The following is a 10,472-nucleotide window of genomic DNA, read 5'->3' as shown; positions in this document are numbered from 1 at the left end:
TTCTGAAATTAGATTAGATTTTATGAGAGTCCTTCAGAGAGTGACCAGTAAAAGGAAGGGAAACCAGGAGAATTATGACTCTGTTGATGAACCAAAAACTTTTAGGCAAAATTCCTAATCTGGGCAATTCTCCTTTGCAAGCCTACACTGAATTCTTAGATATGTCTTCATTTTTTCCTCCTCTCTCTTTAAAAAAGATTTAGGGCCGGGTGGTGGTGGCACACGCCTTTAATCCCACCGTCCAGCTAAAATACTACTTTCTACAATTATCTCTTCTATGTATAGTTCCTAAATCGGTGTCTCCATCTTTGCTTTGTTTGTTTCCAGACAGGGTCTCATGTATCCAGGCAACCTGAGGATGACCTTGAATTTCTGATTCTTCTGATAGGATTACATGTGTAGACCACCATGTCAGGTTTATACAGTGCTGGGGAATTGAACCTAATGCGGTGTGCACACTAGGCAAGCACTTTACCAACCAAGATATATCCCCAGTCTTTTTTTAGGGTTGAGGATTATACTCTGTCACAGCCCCACGTGGAAGGAACTTCCTGCTAGGTAGTACATGAAGGTGGTACCAAGCTGGTGGAATTGTATTCGGGGCCAGCATTAGTTCTTTCCACACCTCTCTGTTCAATGTAAAGAGCAGCCACTTTTAACAGATGGAGCCTCTTGGGCTGAATCAATGTCTCTGAATGCTGTGTGGTGGTCAGGCTGGCTGGGAGAAAGTTTATAATGTCTTTGTTTGTTTGGTTGGTTTTTTTGAGAAGCAGTCTCTCTTTGTAGGGCTGGCTGTTCTGGCATTTGATATATAGAGACCAGGCTGACCTCCAACTCACAGTGATGCACCTGCCTCTACCTCCCAAGTGCTGGGATTAAAGTCAGGCACCTCTATATCCAGCTTCCCTCCCTCCCTCCCTCCCTCTCTCCTTCCCTCCCTCCCTCTTCCTTCCTTCCTTCCTTTCTTTCTTTTTCAAGACAAGGTTTCTCTGTGTAGCCATGGCTGTCCTAGAACTTACTATGTAGACCAGGCTGGCCTTGAACTCAGAGATCCACCTGCCTATGCATGCCTCCCAGTTCTGGGATTAAAGGCGTGCACCACCACTGACTGGCTATTATATTATACATATAATCCCAGCATTTGGGAGGGGGAGAAGGAAATTTGTCTCAAGACTCTTGTCTCCAAAAATCCAAAACAAGTAAGTAGTTGATTAAGCTGGACAGAGAGATGTGAGGTTTGGTTATCTGACCAGCAGAGCCTCCTGGAGTAACTTCGTTTCCTGGTCAACGACTTGCTGTTTCACTTTTGACTTTGTATTCACTTAAAACCTGTACCTTCAAAGCACCCCTAAACCCAAATTATCCAATCTAAACAGATCAATTTGTGTCCGCATCTGATTTCTTCCACCGCACTCCTTGTTTCTCACCAGCAAACAAAATGTCTTGGGGAGGCAGGCAGGCGACCTACCTTGGGCTTAAGACCAGAATTCGGGCCAGGTCACGTGGCAGCCCTGCTATTCATTGGCTAGTGACCAGGCACCCGCAGTGAAGGCTTGGGGATTCCTCTTCCTCCCTTGGGGCCCTGGAAGGTGGATGCAGCGGGTCAAATGGTCAGAGGAAGTGCTTCAGCTCCTAGCTGGCCCACTTCCTGCCTCTGTGACCTTTGACATACTGCTCTGTGACCTTTGACATAGTGCTCGGCCAGGCGAGTTTCAGTTTGGACAGAGTGAGGGTAATCCCTCCCTCCCCAGCGGCTGTGAGGACTAGAAAGTGAAAAGGATGAGTTTTAGGCAGAGCAGGGAGGCCTCTGGCTATGGGTGTCTTCTTTACCTTTCTTTCTGTCTTTCCCCACCTCTGGGTGGCTTTAGAAAGAGAAAAATAGAAAAATTTGAACTTAGTAAGACCTGCTTATTCCAGGCAAGGTGGCTCTGGCCTGCAATGCCAGTACCGGGAAGGCAGGGCAGTCGAGGACCGGAGGCCAGTCTCCTCTCCATGAAGCAAGTGGCTTTTTTGCTTGTTTTATTTTCTTTTTTAATTAATAACTTCACAAGGTGAAATGAGAACTTAAGACCTCTGTGTTGTGTGGATTCCTGCCCCTCACTGCACTTCATAAACTGTAAAAGAGAAAACAGAATATTCGGTTGTTCCTGCACACGGCTGCGGATTCCTCTGACCTCTAAACCGTGCTCGAATTCCAGAGAAGAGCTCTGTTTTTCTAGTTTGGAATTAGGCAAGCTTTTCCTGGAGCTCGCCCCAGGCAGCAGGGTGAAGGCTGAGAGCCCAGGGCTGAAGGCCGAGGGCTTCCCTTCTGCAAGGGGACCTGGGGGTGGAGATTGCTCTGAGCAGACACATGGTTGCTAACTCTCCTTCAAGAGGAGAAAAACTGCTCTGGCACCCTGAAACACGTTCAGGCACATGCCTAGTGGGGGCACACTAGTAATCCCAACGCTAGGGAAATGGATACAGGACAGTGAGTTTGAGTCCAGCCTGGGCTACATAATGAGACCATGTCCAAAAAAAAAAAAAAGACGGAAGGAAAGATAAAACACACACAGAACCCCAACTGAAATGCTGCTGTAGGAATGCATGACTACAATTCCAGAAGGATAATTAAAATAATAGTTATTATAATAAAGAACTACGCTTGCTGTTTATACGCTTCTCTGGGAGAGGCTAACAGAAGGTGGAAGGTCAACAACTTCAGCCCAGTATTTTTTGCTTGTTTGTTTGTCTGTCTGTCAGTTAGAGTCAGGGTCTCACGATGCAGCCTATGCTGGCCTCTATCTCCTAAGCAATTCTCCTGCCTCTGCTTCTGAGTGCTAGGATTATAGCCCTGTGGTGCACACTCAACTTTAAAGCCTGTGTTTTGATGTTTAAAGGCTTTTACAGCATTTCCTATCTCCCTGGATGTTTTGTATTTATATTTTATTTATAGGCATGGTACATAACTTTTTAAAATTTGAATTAGCGGAGAAAATTTTTAAATAATTAAATTGATGCCTACATTCTTTGCCAACAGCAATAACAACAACAAGCTGGGCATGGTGGCAGCACACCTATAAATCCCAGCACTTGGGGAACAGAGGCGGGAGCTACATCCTGATCTAGACAATAAATTCCAGGCCAGCCTGGGTAGAGACTCTTAAAAACACACGAAACCACAAAATGACTATGACAAGAGAACTACATGAGTTGAGACACACTGAACACTGGAAATGAAGTAATTACAGTTAACCTACCGAACAGGACTGCTACTGGGCAGGGGAAGAGAGTCCACACACGTTTAAATCAAGTTCCTGTGTAGCTCACAGGTGAGCAGTCGCTCCTTCCACATGGAATCCACTAAGCCACTCCCCTGCTGTGACAGTGAGCAGCAGGTAGTCACTCTCCACACTCTGCTCCGGCCCCCAGCCATGACGGTCACTTGGGTTGTGTGCATTTCAGCCCATTTTCATATGAAAGTTTCATTGGCACTACCATTAAGTTGTTCCCTTAAGGGGGTAGGGAGAGGTCTTGGAAAGAGCAAGGCGAGAGCAGGTCTCCTTACTCCACAGGTCAATTCAGGATGACCACTTTCCAAAATGCAATGAGCTGAGCTGGAAGCTGGGCGATGTGTGGCTCCCAGGGCAGGCCATGTGGCCACCTTCGCCTCAGCAAACTGCTGATTACCTGGCTTTGGCTCTGACTGGCCTGCCAGAGACAGCCAAGCCCAGAAACCTGACAGATGGCTAGCTAGCATCCATCTATTCTTTCTTTTCCTCTTTGTACGCATCCCTTCCCTTGCCCTGAAAATGGCCAGGAAAAGGAGTTTCTCCTTCATGCACTGGTGGGTGGGGACACTCCTTCCTTCTCTTTCCTTCCTAAAGGTTAATGTCAAAGACTTGTCCTGGCCAGGCCAGAGAATGTTACATCAGAGACGCTGTTGCTATATTTAAGTCCCACTTGCCTTTCAAGCAGAGTAATTTGTGTGATGAAGAACAGCCGTGACAAACTGTCCCGGAAGAGAAAAACATGGAATTTTAAAGCTGTCATGATTTTGTTTTGCAGTACGTTTCTCTAGGTGCAAAATTTCCTTGCCCACATTCTAAATCCTCTCTGAGGGGGCAGGGGTGCGTGGTTCAGTTAGACTCTAACTGCTAGAGGGTGCAGGTGCAAAGCCGTGGTTGATCTACAACACCACAAAAAGATAAAATAAGATAAATAAAGGTTAAATGGGTAACTTCAGCCCCGGCCCAGTGACCTGAAGCCACTATTTAGGCTCCAGGCTGTCACAGAGCCCCTGAAGAGACTAGATAACCAGGAAAATTGCAAAGTCTTTGTTGTGATGCTCCAGTCGAAAGATCCCATGCCCTTTCCGCTCCAACCTAATTCAGATCAGTTTCCTGTATTCCCCAAGCCTCAGTGTTCTGCTCCGATCGATCCTATTTCATCAGGAGGGGTATTTAGTGTGAGGAGAATTAATGTGGCAAAGTGAATCAGGCTTCAAAACCCGCTGGAGTGGTGCTTTCCTGATGAGGAGTTGGGGCCAGCCTGGGCTGTTAGAGGAGACCTTGTCTCAAAGACAAAGTGGATAAAGTTGTAGAGGGCAACAATTAATTCAACTCTGATTTAATCCAGTAACCTTTCTTTTTCTTTTCTTTTCTTTTCTTTTTTTTTTTTTCTTTTTTTGAAACAAGATCTCTCTATCATGTAGTCCTGGCTGTCTTGGAACTTGCTATGTAGACCAGGCTAGCCTTAAACTCACAGAGATCCACCCGCCTCTGCCTCTCGAGTGCTGGGATTACAGGTGTGCGCCGCCACCACCGCCCGGCCCTTTCTTTTCTTGAATGGATCTTATTCTCTTACTATGCACCCAGGCTGGCCTCCAATTCCTGGGCTCAAGTAATCCTCTTCAATCTTGCCAGCGCTGGCCTTAGTTACAGGCTACTGCACCAGCACCATTTCCTGGGTATAGCATCATACTTGCTCTTTACTTTTTCTTTCCTTCCTTTCCTTTTCTTTTCTTCCTTTCTTCCTTTCTTTCTTTTTTTTTCTTTTTTTTTTTTTTGCTTTTTTTGAGACAGGGTTTCTTTGTGTAGGCTTGGCTGTCCTGGAACTCACTTTGTAGACCAGGCTGGCCTCGATCTCACAGAGATCCTCCTGCCTCTGCCTCCTGAGTGCTGGGATTAAAGGCGTGCACCACCACTGCCTGGTTTAATTTTTTTTTTCCTTTTTTTTTTTTTTTTTTTTAGACAGCTTCTTGATCTGTATCCCACGCTGGCCTGGAACTCACTTTGTAACCCAAGCTAGCCTCTGACTGACAGCAGGTCCTTTGCCTCACCCCACTGAATGCTGGGATAGGAGGCCTGTCCTCCCATTCCTGCAGCCGTACACACTCTTAATGGGCTTAAGATCAATTTGCAAAGAACTATAGCCCAAGATTCCTGAGAAAGAGTACTGGGGGAGTTAGGAGACATTTGTGGAGCAGCCAGGGTTCAGGATGTGCTTCGGGAACAATGAGTGGAGCAGTCTGACCCTCACTGGGAGCCAGGGGACACAAGCTGAGATCTCAGGAGGAGGCTGAGGAGACTCAGCTTAATGTCATGGACAATGGAATGTTATGGGTATTTCACAAAAGATTTATTACATCTTTTTAAATTGTGTGTGTACATGCAAGGGCATGTGTGAAGGTGAGACGGACTCAGGTCACTAGGGCTGGCAGCCAGCACCTTTCCCTGCTGAGCCAGCTGGCCGGCCCTGTTTTAGATGAGGCTGGACACCATTGAAATAGTGCTTCGGGTCCTTTCATAGGACAGTTGCCGAAGTGCTGGGGACAGGTGCTTCAGTGAGGGCAACGGCAGAGCATCCCTACGTCTTCCTCAGGCAGCTGCCCCTGTCTTCCTCATCCCCAAGTCTTCCTCATCCCTAAGCCTTCCCCATCCCCAAGTCTTCCTGATCCCCAAGTCTTCCTCATCCCTAAGCCTTCCCCATCCCCAAGTCTTCCTCATCCTAAGCCTTCCCCATCCCCAAGTCTAACCTCAATTCACTAACTTCCCACAAATCCCCACAGACCGCCCTCCTCATGCCCATCAAAGTCTCCACTAGACATACACTAAGGAGCAGCAATGCGAGTCCAAGTAGGCAGCCAAAAGAATGTCATGTGCAGATAACCACAATACTAGTAGCTCTTACAATTAGTGCCATAATTCGTTCTTTAGGTGTGTCCGCGATTTAGGTCCAAAACTGGAGAATAGATAGGGAGTGTCGCATGTGAGGAAGACATATTCAACGACAGTCCCAGGTGACCAAGACTCTGGCTCCCATTAAAGGGGTGCGCTTCCTGAGAACGGCCCTGTCTTCTTTATCTCCTGCTCCGAGGGGCACTAGTCCAAATACCGTGCGCATCATGTTTGGGAGAGCCTCACTGACTCACACAGAACCAGACTGAATAACTCCTGAGAACCCATCGAAGTGCCCTATGCTAAGGACATCGGCACCGGAAGCTTTCACAACAAGTCGTAATGTTGTACCTATCACCACAGGAGGCCGATGAAAATCACACTCACACTCAATCCAGCTCTCCAGCCATCCACACCCATTTCTTTCTGTATTCTGCCTTTGGGAGTGGGGTATTCAGCGCTTATGTACGCAACCAGATATGCACATCCCATTTCCTATCCTCCTGAGTCACTCTGGGAATTACCACGCTGCTATTACAGTCTACAAGCTATCGAGGGAGTCATGATTCACAACCATCGAAAACACTCTCCTCAGGTAATTACGGAGGTGATCGAGATGGAAGCAATGAGGCTAAGAGACATAAGTATGCTGAGTGTCTGAGGAGCGAGATGAAGAAGTGCAAGAGAATCTAGGATCGTGGAGCCCCTATATAAGACAGCATTAGAGATAGTTAATGTCGAACATCATAACAAAGTAACATTCAGATAATGCCTCAGCAAACTTGCACCTTATCCAATTAGATTCATGCGTGAGTGATACTTCCGTTCAGGAGACTGCATGCCCAGTGTTTCCCTGCCCTGAAGGTCTACAGCACCATCCCGTCCCCCCACCCGCTACCATTGCTCCTTAAATATGACAAAGTATGAGGGATAGAGAGGCAGTTTACTAATCTGAGACTGAGAAAGGTAGTGGATATATATAGCGTGTGGATGAGAAATGCTTATTGAACACCGAAACGTACGCGAATGTGTGTTGCTTTCTCATCGTTGTGCGTGCTGATGTTTTAAAAAAAAAACCAAACAGACTTTGAGGTCGTCCTATCAGAGATCATTTGACCTGTGACTTCCTTTGCCTTCCAAAAGTCCATTATTTATTTTATTTTTAGCTAATCCATGCAGACCGTCATGGTCGCCTCCACTTGCATCCCAGCCTGGCCTGTAAACTTCTATTTTGTGCGCCAGAGTGCAATAAAGAATGTCTCCTGCCCCTATCGCACCTCACAACCTGATCAAGGCGCATTTAGATCTCAGAAAGTACCTCATCTACCTAGCTAGTCACAAAGTTTGAAAGCGTCAAGGCTATTCGTCACAAACTAGATTTCGTTCGTGAGTCGAATCAAGCGCTACTAATTAGCTCACTGTATCTATATCTGGAGACTAGCGATACCAAATGCCCAGATAACCTTCCTTGTAATAAAATGAGTCTTGGTAAATACTACACAAGCGGGAAGAAAACCTCTTCATGCTTGTATGAGACAAACTGACACAGCTTCAATTCAAAGCCCTGGGTGTGGCCTGAGTGTCCTGTCCCCATCTCGCCCACTTAACTTTAAACAGATACCCGCTACACACATTGCTAGCAAGTTAACTCTACTGTTGATTGCACCCTCCCCCCACCACCACCCCTCTAATAATAATCCCTGAGATAACAAAGTCAACACATTCCACCTAACCAGTTAAACCATACTAACCATAATAGACTTACTCCTAAGCTCAACATGCTTATCCCATTAATCGCAAACTCGAGATACTCTTAACGTATAACACCGGGAGACAAGCACAAATACAATTGAAGTGAATGTAGGACAGCTACAACAAAAAACAATCTATAATAATTACAAGAGTAGCCAGGAAGAGGAATTTCACAGAGTAAGTCATACATCTTGCTGTTCTTCCTCTATTAGGACAATGAGAACGGAAACTGTCTATACATCTAATATCCAACTAACAACCGTTACCAAGTGAGGAAAGCGTTACAGACAATGCGGGCCGGTTCCCAATAGAATCATTTCCCACCTTTACAGTGAAGGTTCATTTGTAAAACCTTTGAGGACCTAAGAGCGAGATAGTAATAACTGATAAATCGAGAGAAGGACAAAAAAGCAGGTAAAATGAAAGAAGTCAGCGGAAAGGAGGCGCGCGCACAAAAATTCCCATTCCGCCATTCAGGGCAGATTACGAATATTAGAGAATATCAGAATATATAGAAATCACGTAGCACAACAAAGTGTAATGTCGTATAGGATCCAACCAGTTAGATTCATCAGGAGTTTATCTGGATCATTCTGCCTCCATTGCTTTATTATATTCTGAATCTCATGCGGAAGAACATAACTCTTATACCATTCTTACATAAGATGTAATATGATAGAAGCGAAATCCTGGGCTTAGGTGTAGCTTTGCACACACCACACACATCCACAGCGCGAATGTTCTCTTCCAAAACTTTAAACCACCAGAGCACGAGCAGCCAAATGCACTGCTACTAACGGCAATAAGCACAATTATTCAATGCAACCTCACACTTTGCCTTCAGATGTGGTATTAATTAGCAAATAGTTAGAAAAGGAGAGTGTAGCGCTGACGTCAATGATTATGAATGTGTATTTAGCTGTGAGACAGGGGCACTTCATATCTCAGACTCTCCTGGAACTTCTATTCACCCCTCCTAGCAATTAACGAGCTCTGACCAATGCTGACAATATAACAGAATGTACGTTAAATAGCGCACAGGCATGACCAACTAGTCTACAATACAATTTTGGTTTAACTAGAACTATTCCGAGTCCGGTAAAATAAACTAGAAAAGAACCAACGCGAGGTCATTGTCTCACTGAGCTATAATCAAAATGTGACAGCCGAACACTAGCACCATGGTTGTCAGACTTGCTAAACCTTGCTGTCCCACAGCTTTCCCATGGCCATCCTGCATCATCTTGACCACTCTTTCTAGACGAGAGAATCACTTAAAATGATGTTGCAACACCAAACAGAACGTACAAAGTTCTGACTTCCGCTCGAGCTAGACTTACCGCACACTCGCATTTTTGCTCATGTTAGAGTCCTCTTTCCTAAGATCTGGGTTGGAGGCCTAATAATTCGTCAGGGGTGCAAAGTGTGAAGCTTCAAGCTGCAGATTTTCCTGGTTTGTTTTGGCTCGGTCGGATGCAAGGCCAAGGGGCTTGACATTCATCACTGCAGCAGGTCAGGGCCGCAGCGACATGTGGCCCTTAACCCTCGGGGCTCTTACCCTCATTCCCCGGTAACTATAGAGGCAGACAATGAGACAAAGGGAAAGGCACCCTAGCACAATGAAAGTTCTCGGCTAAGCAGGCAGTATCTTTCTCATGGCTTCTTCTTCCTTTTTTCTTGCTGATCTAAGAGTAGTTATATGTGTTATGTCGCGTGTAGGTCAGAGTTGTGTGTGTATATGTGCTTGATGCTTATGCGGGAGGTTGCGGTTTGGAGCGGGATGCTGGTGGCGGGGCGAGTAGGTGGACTGAATTATTATTTGGTTCGTCGATTGCTTCGAACACTGCCTCTCCTGCAGCCCAGAGCCACCAATCCCCTCAAATAACTCACACAAAGAGCCGTTATCTCATTTAGGCGCTCTGCCTCACCAGCCAAGGTTTAGCTGGAATGAAAAGACGTAGCGGCTCTACACAATACAGGACTCTCTGACCTCCAGAGCCTCACTGTTCCAAAACTAACTCAGTATTTAAAGTAATTCAGTCACAGGAAGACGCAACACAACCTATACCTTTGAAGGCAACAAAATATTTTCCTTCTTTTTAAAAAGTTTCTATTGTAGCTACCATATATCATTTATCAATAGATATTTGAGCAGGTTTATTGGGTTCCTTAATTTTAACAAAGAGTCACAAGAAAAACCAAAAATCACCCTATCCTTCCATTATAACATTACTTATATGAATTTTTTAATATTACATATAATGAACTAGTAGTGTGGAGCATTCTTTCTCTTCGCCCTATTTTTCCTAAGCGGGAGTGTTCTCTTATTGAAACTGGTTTGTTCTTGTCAGGGATACAGTACAGCGTGTTCTCTATGTCATTCAGCCGTTATTGCCACACTGATTAGTGATGGACTATTCAGTGTATGCTATTTTGCAGGGTTGTTCTTCTTATGGAGTGGTGCATGGAACGTCGCTTTGTCAGTCAATACATCGCTACAAAACTAATAGATAGCCAAGGCGGGTCTTCGGTAAGGGTTAAGGGGGGCTCTTCATTGGGTGT

Source organism: Peromyscus leucopus, chromosome 6, assembly GCF_004664715.2.
Source record: "Peromyscus leucopus breed LL Stock chromosome 6, UCI_PerLeu_2.1, whole genome shotgun sequence".
NCBI lineage: Eukaryota > Metazoa > Chordata > Mammalia > Rodentia > Cricetidae > Peromyscus > Peromyscus leucopus.
This window is presented reverse-complemented; position numbering follows the sequence as displayed.